Here is a 20,768-nt window from a genome sequence, read left to right as displayed (position 1 = left end):
AACGGAAGCTTGGGACAGAGAACTCTCTTCCCGTCAGTGGAAACAGAAAGAGACAATCGGAAATCCGGCGCCGACGCCGGAAACCCCCGCTCTGATACCAATTTGTTACAGCAAAAACACAAATTTGTGCATAATAAAACGAGAATATCAAATACGAAGTATATAATCGAAGAGGGAAATCAAATATGAGCATAAAATAGTAAATCAACACAACAGCAAAAGAGGCAACGATCTTATGTGGTTCGGCGACAACCTACATCCACGGGAGGAGACAAGAATCCACTAAAATCGGAAGGGGGTGAAGCTTTGCGGCTTCTAGCATACAAAATCGAGCTCTGATCTTCCCTCAACGAAACCCCTCTTTCTTCCAGACGAAAACCCCAAATTCTCGTTGTCTCAACCTTAAAACCCCAAATCAGAGAGCTCCCGATTTAATCTCTTAATCGGGTCCCGACTTCTCTTCGACCATCCTTTCTTTAGCGTGTTTACTTGAGCCAGTTGGTCAAGAGTGGTTTGCGCCACCGGTCAAAGAGTGGTCACCAAGGGTGGGCGTGATTGCTTGAGCCCATCTCCTCCCCTGCCTAATCTAAACAGTTGTCGCTTGATTAATCCATTCACATCTCCCTTAAAATAAAAGATAACCTCAATTAAGTAAATCACGCTCTTTGTCTCTATGTTGTGTCTCATGACATAATATGTGATACATTATTATATGTAGAAGAGAGTATTAGAGGTAAGACATGAAGAAACAGGTCAAGAAAAGAGAGAATGGGAAAGGGAGAGCATAATGTGCTCTTTCCCTACTTCTCATATATTTAAAGTTTAAGGAGCATATTAAAAATCACGACAAGAAAATTAATTTTGGCCAACAAATTAACATGCTAGAGAAATTAAATTGGCTGGCGATCCCCTTAATTCGTTGGGAGAGATCTTCCTGGGGAATTTTCTCTCTCCAATAACTAGCTTTGTCTTCAGCATCCTCTTAATTTGTTGTTAATGCAATGACTTCGAGCATGGCCAACTCCCACATTTTGACGGACAGTATGTACAAGGCCTAGGAACAAATTCATTGACGTATAACTGATCGATGATAAATAGCAATTTTGGCATCATGCAAGCAAGTTACAACCTACAATCCAAATTGAAGACGAGCTTTTGAAGAACTTTTCGAATGAAATGATGGCTAGAAAGATTGTTGTAGATATATTTGGTATGCTCAATTTAGTGATTTTTCTTTTTTTTTCCATTTTTCCTTTCTTCCTTTTTTTTCTTCTCCTCCTATTTTTCTTAAATTCTCTTTTATTCCTTCTCCTCTTTTTTCTTGTACAGGAGAAGATAAAAAAGGCACAAAAATAGTTCTTCTGAAAGAATTTGGATATTTTAATGAGAGAAACTCCTCTCCTTTTTTTCCTTTTTTCCATTTTATATCCTTCAATAAGTATTTGAAAAATAGTGTTGATGAGGCTAATTGAAGAATTGAGTAATGAAAAACGAATTAAAGCATCATTGAGCCGCTGCGAAACGGTAGGAGGCATAAGAAAGAGAAGCCAGAGACCAGCTATGGTGGATGAGTTCTGCCTTCGCCTTCACGCCAGCAGCCCCCAACGCGACATGCAACGGGTAGAAGTGCTCCGGCGATGGATGCGCCATCTTCGGGAACGGCGCCTTCACGTTGTAGTGGTTCACGTCGTCGTGTCTGAAAGCAAAGAATGGATCAGTCTTAAAGAAACAAATTCAACCGTTGCGAGTACTGAGTGACGTGTGTTGAGTTGTTACTGTTGAAACCATTTTATTCTTCTCCGTTTAGGAGGCTATTTATAATACATTACAAGTTGATTTTAGGATCAATTTAGATCCTAAAATCAAGGAATAGAATCAAGAATATAATCACGGGATCGGAGGAAACAATCACGCTATACAGCTATACATTTCAACACTCCCCCTCAAGTTGGTGCATAGATATCAGTCAAACCCAACTTGTCAATTATACCATGAAATGCTTTCCCTGATACTGCCTTCGTGAGCAAATCAGCCATCTGACTCGTAGATTGAATAAAGGGGAATTGTATAATCTTTGCATCGAGGTTCTCTTTGATGAAATGACGATCAACTTCAACATGTTTAGTGCGATCATGTTGAACTAGATTTTGTGCAATTGCGATAGCTGCATTGTTATCAAAGTGAAGATTCATAGGTTTGTCGTATTCAATCCCTAAGTCTCTCAGTATATTCCGTATCCATAACAACTCGCATACACCATGAGCCATACCTCGAAATTCAGCTTCAGCACTTGATCTTGATACTACCTTCTGTTTTTTGCTTTTCCAAGTGACAAGATTCCCTTCCACAAAAGTAAAGTAACCCGACGTGGATCTTCTAGTTGTCTGATCACCTGCCCAATCAGAGTCTGTATACCCTTCAATACTAGAGATACCAATTTTTCAGAATAACAAACCTTTTCCTGGAGCACTCTTTAAGTATCTCAAGATCCGATAGGCTGCTTCCATATGTTCTTCACTTGGTGCATGCATGAACTGGCTCACAACGCTTACTGCATATGCTACATCGGGCCTTGTGTGGGATAGGTAGATTAATCTTCCAACTAATCGTTGATAATGCCCTTTGTCTGCTGGAATTTGATCTGGAAGAATTCCGAGTTTATGATGCATTTCCATCGGCGTCTCTATTGGTTTACAGTCAAACATTCCGGTTTCGGCTAGAAGATCCAACACATATTTTCGCTGTGAAAGGAAGACTCCATGTTTCGATCTTGCAACTTCAATCCCCAAAAAATATTTAAGTTGTCCGAGATCCTTCATTTCGAATTTAGTAGCTAAATACTCCTGTAAAGCTTGCATTTCACCTGGGTCATCTCCTGTCACGACCATATCATCAACATATACAATTAATGTTGTTACCTTTCCTTCTTTGTGTTTTATAAACAAAGTATGATCTGAGTTACTTTGTTTATAACCAAACTCCTTCATTGTAGCTGAGAATCTCCCAAACCATGCTCTAGGTGACTGTTTCAGCCCATACAATGACTTCTTCAATTTACAAACTTTACCTTGAGACAAAGAACCACTTTTTACACCTGGTGGTAGTTCCATGTAGACTTCTTCTTCTAAGTCTCCATTGAGGAAGGCATTTTTAACGTCAAATTTTTGCAGAGGCCAGTCTCGATTTGCTGCTATAGATATAAGAATACGACTTGTATTGATCTTAGCTACTGGTGCAAAAGTATCCTGATAGTCTATCCCATACCTTTGCGTATATCCTTTTGCAACTAGCCGAGCTTTATATCTGTCAATGCTTCCATCCGGTTTGAGTTTCAATGTGAACACCCATCGACATCCAATTGTTTTTACTCCTTTAGGTTGGGGAACAAGTTCCCAAGTGGCATTTTTTTGTAGAGCCTCCATCTCTTCATTCATCGCTTTTTTCCATTTTGGATCAGCTAATGCATCCTGCACATTACTAGTAATAGAAACCCTGGATAATTGATCAACAGTAAATGCATATGATTTAGTCAACCTATGGGAGGACACATAGTTATTGATTGAGTATTTGGTCTTTGCTTTAAGATCAGGTTCATACTGTTTTTTGGGAACTCCCCTATTCAATCTTTGTGGATATCTAGAGGTTATGTTTTCTGTAGGAAGACATGTTTTAGTAGACTCATCAAACATAGGATTCGTATTTACCTGAGGAGGAACATTCTGGGTTGATTCTTCAGTTGTTGGTGCAGACGGGGGCAACTCTGGGGGTTCTTCAGGTGAAATTACTGAATCACAGTCTTGTTGCACATCATGACACTTAAAAATTCATTCACCGCTTCTATTTCAATAAATTCGGCACCTCTTTCAACATCTCCGTTAGTTTCATGTGGAACATTCTCTTCATTTGAACTCTCCCCCTGAAGAGATGTCCAAGAAAATCCCCCTGAATAATAAGGGATTGATTCATGGAAGGAGACATCTAAAGTCACATGGAGCTTGTTGGTGTGTGGATCATAACACCGATATCCTTTTTGAAGATCAGAGTAGCCAACAAATACACATCGCTTGGCACATGGATCAAGTTTATTTCGCAAGATCTTTGGGATATGAACATAAGCGGTACACCCAAAAATTCGGGGTTCAAGATTCGGAAGATGGGGAATTGAAATCAGGGATTGCAGCTTATGTAGAGGAGTGTGAAAATCCAGTACGCTAGAAGGTGTTCGATGGATGAGGTAGGCAGCAGATGTGATAGCTTCACCCCAATAAAATCGAGGCATGTTCATGCCAAAGAGAGAGGCACATACTACTTCCAAAAGTTGTCTATTCTTTCTTTCTGCCAATCCATTCTGTTGGGGAGTATAGGTGCAAGAAGTCTGGTGACGAATTCCATGAGTGGTCAGAAAATTTTCAAGAGAAGCATTAACAAACTCAGTACCATTGTCAGATTGCAAAACACGAATCTGCTTTTGGTATTATGTATCATTGTATGGAATTTCTGAAAGGCTAGACACACATCACTTTTGTGGATAAACAGAGATACCCAAGTCATTCTAGTGCATTCATCAATAAATGTCACAAAGTAACGAGCTCTAGAAATAGAGGGAATCTTGGCTGGACCCCAAACATCAGAATGAATAACCGCAAAAGGTTCGAAACTTTTATTCAAACTCGAGAAATAAGCAATACGGTGGCTTTTAGCCAATTCACATGTATCACAATGAAAATGCACATCAGTCAAACCTGAAAAAAGTTGAGGTCGCATTTTTTTAAGATAACCAAAGGAAAGGTGGCCTAATCGTCGGTGCCATGACCATACAGTTGTTTGAGCATTATCTTCACTGCTAGCTTGATTTGTCTGACTGATTTTTGATCCCCCGTTCTCTGTCAACTCCAAATAGTAGAGTTTGCCCCGTCTAACACCATAACCAAGAATCTTCCGGGTTAGAATGTCCTGAAAGACACAAAATGAGGGCCAAAAAGTTACAGTACAAGCAAGAGTGGAAGTAATTTGGCTAACAGACAAAAGGTTATATTCAAGAGAGGGAACCACAAGGACAGTATCTAATGTCAGATTATTGGATAAGATAACAGATCCTTCCCCAGTAATAGGAGAGGTACTACCATTGGCTGTTGAAATAACAGATTGTGGAGAAGATAGGATGGATTGTAACTGACTGGGATCCCTTGTCATGTGATCGGATGCACCTGTATCAATAATCCAAGGTATATTCTTAGAATGTACAGAAAATACTAATGCATTATCGAGAATACCTGGATGGGCAACATTTGCAGTAGGTAGCTCCTGATTCTCTTCCATGGATGTCACTATAGCTTTCCCAACAGTCTTGTTACAGGGATTTTTCGAGAAATCCCACCACTCCGGATAGCTAATAATCTCATAACACCGGTGTTGTGAATGTCCTTTTTTTCCGCAATGAATACATACACGATTGTTACCTTTGCCAGAGGATTGAGGGTTCCGACTGCTTGATGATCCTTGTCGGTTTTGGTTGACCAACATCGCCAAGTTCTCGGAGACTGGGCGATAGCTCCCCATTGTCTGTCTCTGTTGATATTCGCGTCTGACATAGGCATATGTACTTTCCAAATCAAGTTTGGGATCTTTTCGCAAAATTTCTCCATGAACTTGATCAAATTCGGAGTCAAGCCCACTGAGAAAAATATGAACCCGAAGCCTAGCCATTGCAGAGTGCAACTGGATTAGCCCTTCGACTGTTCCTTCCTGAGATATAGTTCGATGATCAATCTCTTGGAAAATAGTAACCAGTTCATTGTAGTATGTGGATAACGGTCTACCATTTTGTTTGGTAGAAAAAGATCTCTGGTTCAGCTCAAATATACAAGTTTCATCGGAGCCATCATAGAATGTTTTTGATACTGCTTCCCATATCTCCTTGGCAGTGGAGAGGCGAATAAATCGCTGCATGAGCAATGGACTCATGGAGTCAATAAGCCAACTTTTGACTCTTTGATTTTCAGTAATCCATGCTCCAAGATTAGCATCACCAGATGCTGGTTTTTTTGTTTCACCGGTGAGGTATCCAGCTTTGTTGCGTGCGCCAATTCGCATCTCCATGAGTTGGGACCATAAGGAATAATTGGTCTCATTGAGGATAATTCCAGTTGGAAACGCAGAATTATCTTGGTGGACTATAATCTGTGGTGATGGGATAAGGTCGGTGGATGCGCCTGTAGTGGTGGCCATCGATCTGAATTTTTTTTTTTTTTTTTTAATCCGGTCCGGTTTGGTTCAGTCCGGTCCGGTTCGATCTGGTCCGGTTCGGTACAATCTGGGCGGATTCAATTATGGTCCGCTCCAGTGCTGGTCCGGTTCGGTTCGATTCGGTCGACAGAAAAATAAATGAACAGTGCCTTAAGTTAAAACATAAATACCGTCATCTTCGGCAACAACAACCTTCTTCTTCGGCAATGGCAGCGGAGCGTCGGCTTCAGTCGGAACAGGGTGGTGGTGCCGTCGTCGGCGCTCGTCGGCGATTGTCGGCACTCGTCGGTGACGTGATTCCGACTACGTAAAATGCTTCGTCTTCGGCAATGACAGCCTTCGTCTTCGGCAACGGCAGTCTTCGTCGTCGGCAACGTCAGCCTTCCTCTTCGGCAACGGCAGCGGAGCGTCGGCTTCAGTCGGAACAGGGTGGTGGTGCCGTCGTCAGCGTCGACAACGTTCTTTTGGCGTCGGGACAGCCGGAATATGGAGTTGCAGAAAAAAAACAGAGTTCTGCAACTCCGACGGATTTTTTTCCTTCCTCCGGCGATTACAGGAGCACTTAGCTCCGACTTTTTGCAACGAAAAAGAGAGGATAATTCTCCTGCTCTGATACCTTGTTGAAACCAGTTGCGCTAAAACCTCGAGGCATTAGTGAGAGGCGTAATAGGACCTTATACAAGGACTGGCCCGAGCGATACAAATACGGTTCCACAGTTACCGTCCATCGAGGAGTGCTTCCGTGAGCCATTTATTGAAGGCAAGAGCCCAAGGAAAGACAGGTTCGTTATCAGAACCAAGCACCTGAAGATTATGGGTGGCATTGCCGGAGCCGATGATGAGGACCCCTTGGTCCCGTAGGGGAGCCAGGGCTTTGCCCATGTTGTAGTGATGGGTTCCGTCCTTGTCGGTTTGGATAGACAACTCGACGACGGGAACGTCGGCATTTGGGTACATGAGAATTAAGGGGACCCATGCGCCGTGATCGAGCCCCCGTCACTTCTCTTCCTTCACCTGCTCGAATCCTCCCTTGATCAGCAATTCCTTCACTTGCTTTGCCAGTTCAGGGGAACCCGGCGCTGGATAACGGAGCTGCAGTGCAGACGGATACTCGTCATGTTGATTTTTATTAGTCGTAAATGACAACTTGCAGTGGAAGAAAATGACACAAAACTATCCAAATCATTCCAAAATAACGAGAGACATGTAGAATACAACGTTCAATTTCGAACAGTCAAACCCTTCCTCGAAAACAGCTCTCAAATATCAAACAGAATGGGAAAGATAACTGAAAGAAAAAAAGGAGAGCAGCGGAGTTCAAAAGCCAAACCTGAGGCATGGGATCAGGAAACATCTGGAAGACGTTGATGGTATTGCCCACAAGGAGAGATAGTTTAGGCCCAGCTTATTTAGGTTTACTAAAATCTAAATGCTACTATCATTAGGCAAAAAGAGAGTGTGTGAGAAAGGAGAAGACAAGAGGCTGTCAAAACAGAGCAGGCTATACAGTTTCTGTCAAATGTTCTGATCGACGTCTTATGTGGTCTGATCGAGTTGAAATTTTTCAGACACATTCACGACTCAAGACTACAATCTAAACGGTGGAAATCGGATTTTGGGTAGTCTTTCTGGTGTTTGTAGCCGTGAATAGTACTGTGTCTTCTTAGGTGAAGTCTCTTCTATCACATTGTTTGGTTGCCAATAAATTATTTTTCTTGAGATTATTGTTTATTGTATGCCTCTAGTATTATCTAAAGAGAACATTTGTGTACATATCATTGGTGATAGTGAAAGTTGGTTTTTCCCTTTGCTTTGAAGGGTTTTCCGCGTAAAAAATTATTGGCTCTTTGTGTGTGTATGATTTTTTTTTATTAAATTATTTCCCAACAGATTCACACGAAGTGGGAGTATTGTTTCCGTTGTTTGATAATTGATTTGGTTATTCCAATTCACTGTTAACATTTCTCCTAACAAGTTAGACTTCCCAAAACCCTATTAATGATGGAATGCATGCTACAGATTCTATAGGTTCTATCCTTTGTTGTGGTGCTTACAAAAATTATGTCCGCAAATTTCCCGACAACTTGAGTGGCTTCATGGTATTGTTGATTGCTCTCTTTGGATCGTCCCTATTCGACGTGAAGTACATCAGCTCCCGGCGGAAACTCTACGGCGGGTTAGAGGGACTGGCGATACTACTGCAGGTGGAGCGAGAAGCGGGCAATGCCCACCAGGCTGGCTCAAACAGTCTTCTTACTTGTCAGACTTTTGTGAAGATGTTACAAAAATATAGGTTGGAGCCTAGGAGGTTCGCTGAAATCGTATATGGGTTGAATGAGAAGTGCGTTTGTTGAGGTTTACTTTTCATGTATCTAATTAGTTAGCTTTGAATTCGTTCGTTCCTTAGTTTGTTTGTACAAACATTCAACTCTTTCATTACATCATTATAAGTGTTGTTCTTAAGATGAAACTTGGGTTTGCTAGCAAAGGTCGGCGACCTGAATTCTATTTCAAAGATGTCGTATATCTTGTATAGGTAACTTTGTGCTTCTACTTGATTTAATTTTTTGAACATTGATGATAGCTTGATGGATCGGTCAGAAAAACCATATTGATGCTGGAAATAATTTTGTGTAGCTAAGGACATTGGGGTGAAGCAAATCTTTTTGGTTGGAGTTATCGATGGCACAAATCCAAATTACCCCTTAAACAACTCTGGAATAGGAATCTATGTAGGTGAGTTCTCTTGTCTGGTCTTTTGTTCAAACTAATTCTCTTCTTCTAAAGAGTTCAGCGAGTTTTTCAATATCTTTACAAAAGCTCGGTTGGAGTTTATAAATGTATACTGGACTGCATATTTTATGGGCAACATGCATTTAAAGATCAGTTGGACTGCATCTTTAATGGGCATCATTCATCTGTTTGACATGGGTGATGAGTAGTTGGCCAGTATTTTTGGGGACAAATCTTGATTTTACTAGAGCAAGTTTGAACAGGACTCGACAATACGAAAATAAGCACAATATCCATAATAAAAAAGTTAGTTGATTCATATATGAAAAAAAATATCAAATTTAAGCACACTTGCCATGCCATGGTTTTGTTTTTTTTGTCCCAACATTTGTATCTCCAGTAGAAGAGCGGTTATGGTTGTATTCATTATTGTATGTTCTCTTTGGAAACAATATATCATGTATCTTGAGAAGACGAAATCTTGAGTTGGAGTTCATAAATGTTTACTGGATATATAGGTTGTGTTTGGGTGATTGTAAACTTGATATTGATATTTCATTTAAATTTGTGTTTGATTATTGAATGAGTGTTTATGAACAATTTTATGCAGAGTGTACAAACGATTTTATGTAGAGTTTATGTACAGAGGTCATGCCCAATTTTAAGTAAAATTTATGCATAATTTTATGCACAGTTTATTTGATATGTAATTTATGCAAAGTTTTAAATGTAGGTTGGATCCCGAGAGCTCGAGCTTGAACTCGTTAAAATTATTTGGCTTGAACTCGATTTCAATTTTTGGCTCGAGGTTGGGCTCGGCCCGAGCTCGAGTTCGAAGTATTTAAATCAAGCACAACTCAAACATATGCAGATTCGAGCTCGGATTGACTCGATGCTACCCCTAATTGCATCTTTATACTCTGCTATCATAGCCTCGATATCATTAAGTTAATACACCAACCTCATATCCAATGCAGTTAAGCACCTGCTTCATAGAGATGAGATGTGAATAAAATTCACTTTAATTTGGTGCTCCTACATGTCACTCATTCACCTTATTTTTCCCATTGAACCTTCATCTTGGAATTTTCAATTATATAGGTTGGGTTGCCACTGACAGCGACTCCAGTAATAGGCTTTAATCTCATCACCCTAGAAGGATATTGTACTTGTCCTCTTGACAAGCCCTTGGTCAGGTGATCTGCCAAGTTTTCTATCGATTTACTATAACTCAAGGTTATAACTTTAGTGGATGTGAGTGTCCTCAAGATTTTATATCAAAGCTTAATATGCCTAGATGCCTTTGACTTATGACTTTTACTTTTAACTTTCATAATAGTCGTATGATAATCACAATTAATTAAGCTAGAGGGAATTGGCTTATCCATCATGGGAATGTCTTATAATAGACCACTAAGCCATTCAACTTCTCCACCAGCTAACTCTGGAGATTGAAGAGAACACGCCCAATCGACTTCTTCTCTTTGACCATCTTTCTTTTGCGTGTTTACTTGAGCCAGTTGGTCAAGAGTGGTTTGCGCCACCGGTCAAAGAGTGGTCACCAAGGGTGGGCGTGATTGCTTGAGTCCATCTCCTCCTCTGCTTAATCTAAACAATTGTGGCTTGATTAATCCATTTATAGGTACACCTCTATTAACTATTGAGTTAATAACACAACTGTGCTGCTATTTAATTTTAATATTTCTTCCAATGGTATGAAGTGATTATTTACATTTGTCGTCTTTACAAACTATTGTACGAGAGAAGAAGATAATATGTAGAGGAGAGTATGAGAGGTAAGAGAAGAAGAAGCAGGTCAAGAAAAGAGAGCGTGGGAAAGGGAGAGGATAATGTGCTCTTTCCCTACTTCTCATATATTTAAAGTTTAAGGAGCATATTAAAAATCATGACAAGAAAATTAATTTTTGCTAACAAATTAACATGCTAGAGAAATTAAATTGGCTGGTGAAATGCCTCTCCCAAACAAATTTTAAAATTCGTTGGGAGAGATCTTCCTGGGGAATTTTCTCTCTCCAATAACTAGCTTTGTCTTCGGCATCCCCTTAATTTGTTGTTAATGCAACGACTTCGGGCATGGCCAACTCCCACATTCTGACGGACAGTGTGTACAAGGCCTAGGAACAAATTCTTTGATGTATAACTGATAGATGATAAATAGCAATTTTTGGCATCATGCAAGCAAATTGCAACCTACAATCCAAATTGAAGACGAGTTTTTGAAGAACTTTTCCAATGAAATGATCTCTAGAAAGATTGTTTTAGATATATTTAGTATGCTCAATTTAGTGATTTTTTTTATTTTTTCCTTTTTTCCCTTTTGTCCTTTCTTCCTTTTTTTCCCTTCTCCTCCTATTTTTCTTTATTCTTTTTTTTGTCCTTCTTCTCTTTTTTTCTTATAGAGAGAAGATAAAAAAGGCACAAAAATAGTTCTTATGAAAGAATTTGGAAATTTTGATGAGAGAAACTCCTCTCCTTTTTTCCTTTTTTCCATTTCATCTCCTTCAATTTTTTTTCCTATTTTTCTTCACCTTTTTTCCTTATTCTCTTTTTTTTTCGAATGGAGGAGAAGAGCAAAAAGTAACTAGAAACTCTGCCATAATCCTCATAGAGCTTGCAACTAGTGGAGAAATTTTGTTGTAACTTCTTCAAAATTTTCCAAAGTTTCTTTGGAGCTTGCCACAAGTAGGCACTTTGCCACACTGCCGTCACCCCTCCATGGACTTTCAAACATAAGTGCAATCAAACTTCCCTTCAATTGAGTAGATGATGAACAAAACCTCTTAGATTACCATGAAAAAGTGAAGAATGAAGAGAACATAGAGAGAATTTGAGAAGAGGAGAAGAGAGAGGATGAGAGAAGTAAAAAAACTGAGTTTGATTTAATCAGCGGATTAGCACAATTATAAAAATGCCCCTCATACACTTAGACCACTTAACTCCTTGTATCTCTCATTCTGGGGGGGTTAGTCCACAATGAACTTGAATTGAAGTGAAAAATTAAATTGAAGTGAAATGAATTGATTCAACTTCAACTCATGTTGGGTATTAGTGTAGACGAGTTCAAGTGGCTAGAAAACAGATTCCAGTGTTAATGTCTCCAAATGAAAAATATGATATCAAGAAGAGAATGAGTAACATTTTATAATATACTTAAATAGAACATATACCTAAACATATAATTAACCAAAATAAACATGGTTACTACACTTAACGTGTAGTATTAGAATATATTAATATCCTAATTAATGAAAAACTATATTATATTACTTAATGATTATAGTTTATTATAAATTAAAACAATAATTATGTGTGACTAGAATAAATAATACAAAATTAATAAAAAAATTAAAAAATAACATAAGAGAATATACTAAATAAACCTAATCGTTTAATTAATTATATAAATTGGATAATTAAACCAATTAATGATTACAATTTATTATAAATTAATATACTAATTATGTGTGACTAGAATAAATTATTTAAAATATAAAAAAATTAAAAATAACATAAGTGAATATAATAAAAAAATAAATTATTTCTTAATTACATAAGATATAGTTTAAAATTAAAACTCACTATTTTAATAAAAAATAAAAAATACATAATAAATAAATAAATATATTAATTTATCAATGACATAATATATATTTTATATATTATTAATTAATAATATATTCAGACAAAATGAAAATCTAATGGTTTAATTAATTGGATAATTGAACCAATTAATTATTTTTACTTATTAATAATTAATAAAATATTAACACAAAATGTAAAACCATTTGTTTAATTAATTATAGCAATTGGATAATTATACCAATTAATGATTACAGTTAATTATAAATTAATATACTAATTACATGTGACTAGAATAAATTGTAAACACGTAAAAAAAAGTATAAAATAATAAAAATGAATATAATTAATGTAAATTATTTTTAACAACGAGTTCGTGCGTTTAACATCATCAACTTACTAGTTTAGTACATACGAACGACAACATACATGTTCTAAAGCAACAAAGTACAACCACTAATAATCATTCCACATGCTAGTCGTTATGACATCTAGAAATTGTGCAGCTCTAGTGGATTCTAATGCACGACGCCCCCGCATTGTTGTTGATAGGTTGCCTTCATCCCCAAGATCATCGTTATCTTCATCCGAATTTTCACTTGCGAATTGGACCTCATCAGCTCCTCCACCAACCTCATCATCTGAATCATCATCTTCCAATTCAAACATATCATTGTAATCCTTTTTACGTATATAATTGTGTAATATGCAACAAGCTATTACAATTTTCATCTAGATCTTATAAGAAAATGGAGGAGCGCCTTTCAACATTTGGAATCGAGCTTTTAAAGCACCAAAAGTTCGTTCAATAGTATTCCTCAAAGATGAGTGCCTTCGGTTGAATAACTCTTTATCATTTCTAGGAAGGTTGTCTCCAAATTCTTGTAGATGATAACGAGTTCCTCAATATGGAGCCAAAAATCCTGGCATATTTGCATAACCAGCATCGACTAGATAATATTTACCTACTGTACAAAATATTTTCCACATAAGATAATTGAAGATAAAATAAAAAAAAATTACTACATAAAAATTTATTATTTACCTTCAGGTACATAGATTATATTTCGGCGAGTCAATGCGTCCTTCAATACACGGGAATCAGTTGTTGATCCCTCCCATCCAACAAGTACATAAGTGAATTGCATATCAAATGTACGTGTTGCCATCACATTTTGTGAGAGATAGCCCTTTCTGTTCCAGAACCTTTGTTGTTCTTCAAGTGGGATGTTTGCTTTGATATGAGTTCCATCAATCCTAATTATATCATTTCAATTAATATAAAGTAACTCTAAATATTAATCTAAAATTATTCATTAGATGCCAAGTGATGTTACCTTAAAATACGGATAAAACATTAGATTGTTTAAAATCTTCGACTGAGTCCGTTTTGAAGGTCGTTTGATGTAATCAGGCCGAAGTTTGATAACAGCATTCAACACCTTATTGAAATACCTACTTATAGTCCAATTTGATCTATCAAATATCTTTGTTATGACACTATATGTTTGTCCTTGACCAACAATTATGAGAAAATATGCAAGTTGTTCTTCCACTAAGATGGTCTTTGTGGGTGATAAAAATAATTTACTTTAAAATATCTTTGCTATTTTTTTAAACACAATTTGATTCATCCTGTAAACTTTTCAAAATTTAACAGGTAATTTCGCTAATGCCTTTTGAAAATAAATCGGACTACCAATCCCACGAGCATGTAGTGCACATCTATACCTATGGTTGAGATAGTATCTTCCCATTATGTATATAAGACATGTGATTGCTATCATTCTTACATTCCTATTTTTGTCTTCCATGGAAACCTGCAAATACAATCACCACAAACACAATGACGACTTCAAAAATAATTCATGTTTCTTCCTAAATGTCATAAACACAAAAACATACCCTTATATTCAATCATAACCTATTTTCAATCACACCTATATAAAACCATCTCCAATCACACACCCACAATATTCATCCGCACAATAAGAACACAACAATCATGAAAACCCATATCTTAACCATAATAACATTCATAATCTATCAATGATATGTCTTATAAAGTCATAACTAAAAAAACATAATTAAACTTCAAAACAAGTTTCCCAAAATAGATAGTGTACTTAAAACTATTGACTACATTTTACCAGAAAAAAAAATCTAAGCAAACCGAGTCGCTCTTCCACTGGCAGCTTCGTAAACATGTCCTTCTTCGTTGGTGTATCTAACAATAGAGAAGCGCGATACTTCATCTCTATTGACAGGTCCGGGATTTCTGTGAGGGCTTCATACCAATTCTCTCCGACGGTTTTATCATCTTTAGGTTTTATTATAGTTTCACGCAATAGGGTGGCAATTTCTTTCATTGTATCAACGAACACGATACTATCATCGGTGCCCATTTGCGGTCTCTTTCTATGACGACTTGAAGTTGACGGGTTAGCACTTGGAGACTGATCAGGTGCCAACTCAATTTCTATAAAGAATGGCGAAAGAATATCTCTACCTAAATCAACATCCTCAAGAATGTCCCAGCGTGAATTTTCTTCCTCATGCTGGATTTTCTTCCCACTACTAAAGCCAATTTGTCATAAAGGGGGCAACCTTGTTGTCTATACTTTTCAACTTCTTTATGCTCCTACAAGGATAAAACATTATTTAGACTACTTGGAATAGAGTTCTAGTAATGCAGAAAATATACAAAATGTTTTACAGTACATCATAATTTATTGACCTTGATATAATCTTGCTATATAGAATGACATGCAATAACTCAATGTGTGGTTGCATCCCAACCGAACCCACTAGTGTTGAGACAGCTCGTTACTGTTTGGTATATTTTCTTCTATGATCTTGTTCGATTCTTGAGTTGCTCAACAGTTTTTTTATTAGCTACGTCTTCATTGAACCTATTGACACAATCCAAATACACTTCATGCTTCCAAACCCCATTGGGCATCCTGTTCCCCACATTGATTTGCTCAACCAAGAGATCGAGCATTTTGTTGTCATCATCGAAGGTCCAAATGTCATATGATCAAGGAGTTTGTTGGCTTCTTCCAGCCATTTATAATCTAAATTCGAGATGGTCCTCAAGGAAATTTTTTTATCAGAAAACCATTACCCGTCGTAGTAACTAGGAACACACAGAAACACAACCAACAAATAACAAAATACCATGTGGTGGATATTTATAACACCAAAATCTCCTCACCACATGGCAAAAGCATTCCATAGCACTTCAAACATATTCAACAACATTCTAAAATATTTCAAAATTAATCGAACTAATTTCATTGCAGATGACTAGAACAATGCAAACACAAACTCATCAAGTCAAAATTCACCAAACACCCCTGGTAGAGCCTCATATGACTTCGCAGTCACTACGAACCGTACATCGTCATTGATGGGGGTCGGGTTTCTTTGGCTAATGGACGCCCGTGTAGGCGACTCAGCCTTGTTTAAACTGGACTAAACCCCCTAATCCTAAACCCTAACTGAGAACCCTAACATATTAAAATAAGCCCTAAAAGTCCCAAACTCTAAAACCCTAAACCCTAGACCTTAAAACCCCTAAAAACCCTAAAACATAAACCCCTAAAAGTCCCAAAGCCTAAACCCTAGACCTTAAAACCCCTAAAAGCCCCAAACCGTAAACCCTAGACCTTAAAACCCCTAAAAGCCCCACTTAAAACACTATCACCCCAAAAATTGAGAACCCTATTTTAAAAAACAAAACAAAACATAAACCCTAATGCCAGACCTAAAGACTAAACCCTAGACCTTAAAACCCTAAAAGTCCCAAACCCCAACTCTAATCCCGAAATTAAACCCTATCAAGACGAAATTGAACCCTAAATCTCATAATTAGGCCACAATCAAGATAAATTACACACAGAAATTAAAATTAAATCAAATAAAACACTAAATTAGTTGAAAAAAATTAGGGTTTTGGCTTACCTTCTGAAATTTGGGGAAAACCACCGCCAAATGGGGAAATCTAAGCCCAATCGAAGAAATCGACGCCTAAATGTAAAAAATCAAAGAAAATCGAAGGAAATTGGGAGGGGGGAGGAAAGAGAAGAGCGAGAACGAGAAGGGAGAGGAAGGCCGAGAGTGAGGCCGAGAGAGAAATGGAGAGGAGATGTGTAGAAGAGAAGAGGAAGATGGGGTGAAAAAATCGAGCGATGACGAGAGAAAATTGACAACAAAAACGTGAGATGACGAGAGAAAGTAGAGGGAGCAGAGAGAGCGAAGACAAGAGGACGAAGATGGGGCGAGAAAAATCGTCGGGAGACGAAGGCCGAGGGAGCGGGAGAGGAGAATAGCGAATGACGATAAATTTTTCCTTTCAGGGGGGAAGAAGTTCATCAACCTATGTGTACTAAATTGAAGTATAACACATCCAATTTTTGAAAAGGATTGATTGACTTAGTGGATTTCTCTACTATCCAATGATAAGAAACAAAGACATATCAACACTCAAAGATATGAACAAGAGGATACATTATTCCAAGCTACAACAATGTCCACAAATATAAAGGAAGAACAAACTCACACAAAGGTGGCACATGAAGCAAAGTGGGATATGTCACCTATGCAAATCCAAGCAAGGGTGAAGTCCATCTCATCCCCACAAAGAGGGAAGTCCCCATGAATGGCTATAGATAAATTCATCCATACAATTCTCGTATGCAGGTCCCAATATAACCTTCCAAAGGTAGTCAAGGATCTCCTACAAGTCATGATCAATCTACCCATATCAATCAAGGAGATAAGTTATTTCAAATCACTCCAATCAATTACATGAAGGAATTCAAGATTCAAAATTAATGGGAGAAAAAATGAATGATTAAGCATTGATTTATATAAATTTGTCAACACGCCTAGATGACACCTAGTTGGAAGATGTCCTTGAGATTTTATTTTTCAATTAAGGGTTTTGCAAAACCTATATAAACCCTTGTGATTCTTCTACATTAATATAAACAGAACTCGTTCTTCCAAAGAGAGATGAATCACATATGAGGGAGCAATCAAAGTCACTATGATTCAAAGAGATGTAACCATTGCAGGATAAGAGTTTGAACAGTAACAACAATGAAATTTCTCTTCACTTCTTCTCTTCCCAATTATTTTATTATGGACTGCAGCTTAATTGATCCAGACAACATAAAAAACAGGAGATGGACAAAGTAATGGCACACCAAGAACGAAGAAGAAAGATCAAATTATCAATGTTTCGAGTGTTTGGTAGCGAAACGGTGCAAGGCCTGAGCAATGGTGACGAGCTGACGGAGATTGCTGTTCTCATCAGCTAACAGAGACCCATTTCCATTCTCAAACGCCTTCTCGCACTGTGCTGCCCCATCCAGTACCACCCCCAACTTGGCTCCGTCGTACTTTTTAGCGGCAAAGGCCTGAGCGCTTTCCTGCAAAGAGGAAACGGCAGAAGTGTAGGCATTGAGGCAGGTATTCAATTGGTCCTTGGTCAAGTCTTCGCAAGCTACAGAGTTCATCTTCTTGATGAGACCACTTGTTCTTGAAGCATTCTGCAGAGCCAAATCGGTGGTGATCTTCAATAGTCCAGCGATCTCTGTGGTGTAGCTCTCCGGAACGGTTTGGAGGGAAGTGACGCAGAAATCGAGCTTGATAGCGGGGTTGAACCGGGTGGCTCTCTGACAGATTTTGTTGATGTAGGAGATGCCATGGGCATTTGCAACGTGAGGAGTTTGGACGGAGACGAAGACAAGGCAGAGGAGAGGCAGCACAGAAACGAGAGACTTGGCAGCCATTTTATTTTTTAATTTTTTTTCTGGGTTCTGATGGGATCTGATCATTGTAACTTGTCTATATATATAGTGCTTCCTGCCGAGAAAAAAAAAAAACAGAAATCGGCTATGTTTGGAAAGATTGAAGAACGGAGAACCTTTGGACTCGGCTGGACGTTTGGAGAAAATGACGGTCTAAAATGTTTCATAGCTGAGAATTGGCGTTTGTTCTATTTTTGTTATTGATCCGCCAGAACCACAAGAAAACATAAGAGTAGTTACTGCAAGTTATAAGACATTCTAATGGCGGCATGTCCTGTTCCTTAAATTTTTAATTAAAGCCATGTGATCATTTTTGTTTGTTAAATACAGCAACCACGGAAAAGCCAAAATTGGAATGAGAACGTTGAGAACCAGAAGCAATAAGTATTTGAAAAATAGTGTTGATGAGGCTAATGGCTTTATTAGAGCATAACAAATCTAATACAGACGGAGGAGAAAAGAATTGAAGTACATGGAAAAACAAATTGAGTAATGAAAAACGAATTAAAGCATCATTGAGACGCTGCGAAACGGTAGGAGGCATAAGAGAGAGAAGCCAGAGACCAGCTGTGGTGGATGGGTTCCGCCTTCGCCTTCACGCCAGCAGCCCCCAACGCGACATGCAACGGGTAGAAATGCCCCGGCACTTCTCTTCCTTCACCTGCTCGAATCCTCCTTTAATCAGCAATTCCTTCACTTGCTTTGCCAGTTCTGGGGAACCCGGCGCTGGATAACGGAGCTGCAGTGCAGACGGATACTCGTCATGTTGATTTTTGTTAGTGGTAAATGACAACTTGCAGTGGAAGAAAATGACACAGAAACTATCCAAATCATTCCAAAATAACGAGAGACATGTAGAATACAGCGTTCAATATCGGACAGTCAAACTCCTTCCTCGAAACAGCTCTCAAATATCGAACAGAATGGGAAAGATAACTGAAAGAAAAAAAGGAGAGCAGCAGAGTTCAAAAGCCAAACCTGAGGCATGGGATCAGGAAACATCTGGAAGACGTTGATGGTATCGTTTCGATCAACAACGGTGACGGTGGGTTCAGCTGTTTCCCAGTGAGCGGAGATGATGAGAATACCTCTGGGCTTCGTCGCCAAGATATTCCCGCCATTGCTGCAAGAAAGGCCTGACCGGCAGCGAAGCGTTGATAGCCACAGTTGGGGCTCCATGACCAATGAAGAAGGTGTCCATGGTGCTTGAGTCTTTGCAGGGAGACCAAGAAAGAGGATTTGCTTTATATAGATGTCAATGGAGATTGAAGACGACAGACACGCCCAATCGACTTCTCCTCTTTGACCATCTTTTCTTTAGCGTGGTTACTTGAGCCAGTTGGTCAAGAGTGGTTTGCGCCGCCAGTCAAAGAGCTGTCAGCAAGGATGGGCGTGTTTGCTTGAGCCCATCACCTCCCTTGCCAAATCTAAACAGCTGTGGCTTGATTAATGTAATCACATCTGCCCATATTTACTAATCTCCTTTAAAATATAAGATAAAGCTCAGTTAAGTAAATCACGTTCTTTGTCTCTAAATCGTGTGTCATGGCACAATATGTGATACATTATTATATTAGAGGAAAAGTCTCAAGATATCTAATACTTAATAAAAAAATTGTAGTCCTTCCCCTTTTAGACTGACTTAATAACTTAACTGTGTTGATATTCAATTTCAATATTTCTTTCAATGGTATGAAGTGATTATTTATATTTTTCATCTTTAAAAATTGTTCTTCATTCTGTTTTTTTTTTCTTATTTTTCTTCACCTTTTTTTTTTTATTCTCATTTTTTCTTGTAGAGGAGAAAGAGCAAAAAACACTAGAAACTCTGCTCAAATCCACATAGAGCTTTCAACTAGTGGAAAAATTTTGTTGTAACTTTATCAAAATTTTCCAGTTTCTTTCTACTGGCAGATTGGACCGACTCCTCTATATGGGTTTGACTGCTACACTGAATCTATTTCTATAGGGATCAACTTCTCATTAAAATTCAATACCTTCTATAATTGGGATTTGACACTTTTTTTTTTCTTTTCTACTGATTGATTGGAACAAATGCTTCTATGGGGGGTTAGTCAACAAAACGAAAATTTGATCTTCATCATCTTCTTCATCTTCATCTTCATCTCATGCATCTACATGATCTTCGTCTTCGAAATGGGTGTTAGTGTGGACAAGTTCATGTCCACTGGAAAACAATTTCTAGTATTAGTGCCCCCAAATGAGGAAAACACAAAAAATAAAAGAATTAGTAACTTGTAAAGTATATTTAATTAAAATATAATACTTAAACATTAAATTAGTTAAAATAAACATTATTATTACACGAATAACTAATTTAATGTATAACTAAAATATATTAATGTACTA

The 20,768-nt window shown here is 38.0% G+C and overlaps 1 pseudogene; it reads right to left on the bottom strand.

Moving 5' to 3' along the window:
* Nucleotides 1-1,503: 1,503 nt before the first annotated feature.
* On the bottom strand, nucleotides 1,504-19,599 carry LOC137946067 (extradiol ring-cleavage dioxygenase-like; annotated as a pseudogene).
* Between the last annotated feature and the right edge of the window lie 1,169 nt (nucleotides 19,600-20,768).

Source organism: Aristolochia californica, unplaced genomic scaffold (assembly GCF_029961685.1).
Source record: "Aristolochia californica isolate CCGP_79_NKW_82.1479 unplaced genomic scaffold, dmAriCali1.0.hap1 SCAF_12, whole genome shotgun sequence".
NCBI lineage: Eukaryota > Viridiplantae > Streptophyta > Magnoliopsida > Piperales > Aristolochiaceae > Aristolochia > Aristolochia californica.
Note: the sequence above shows the minus strand (reverse complement) of the source record. Positions and strands in the feature narration are given on the sequence as shown.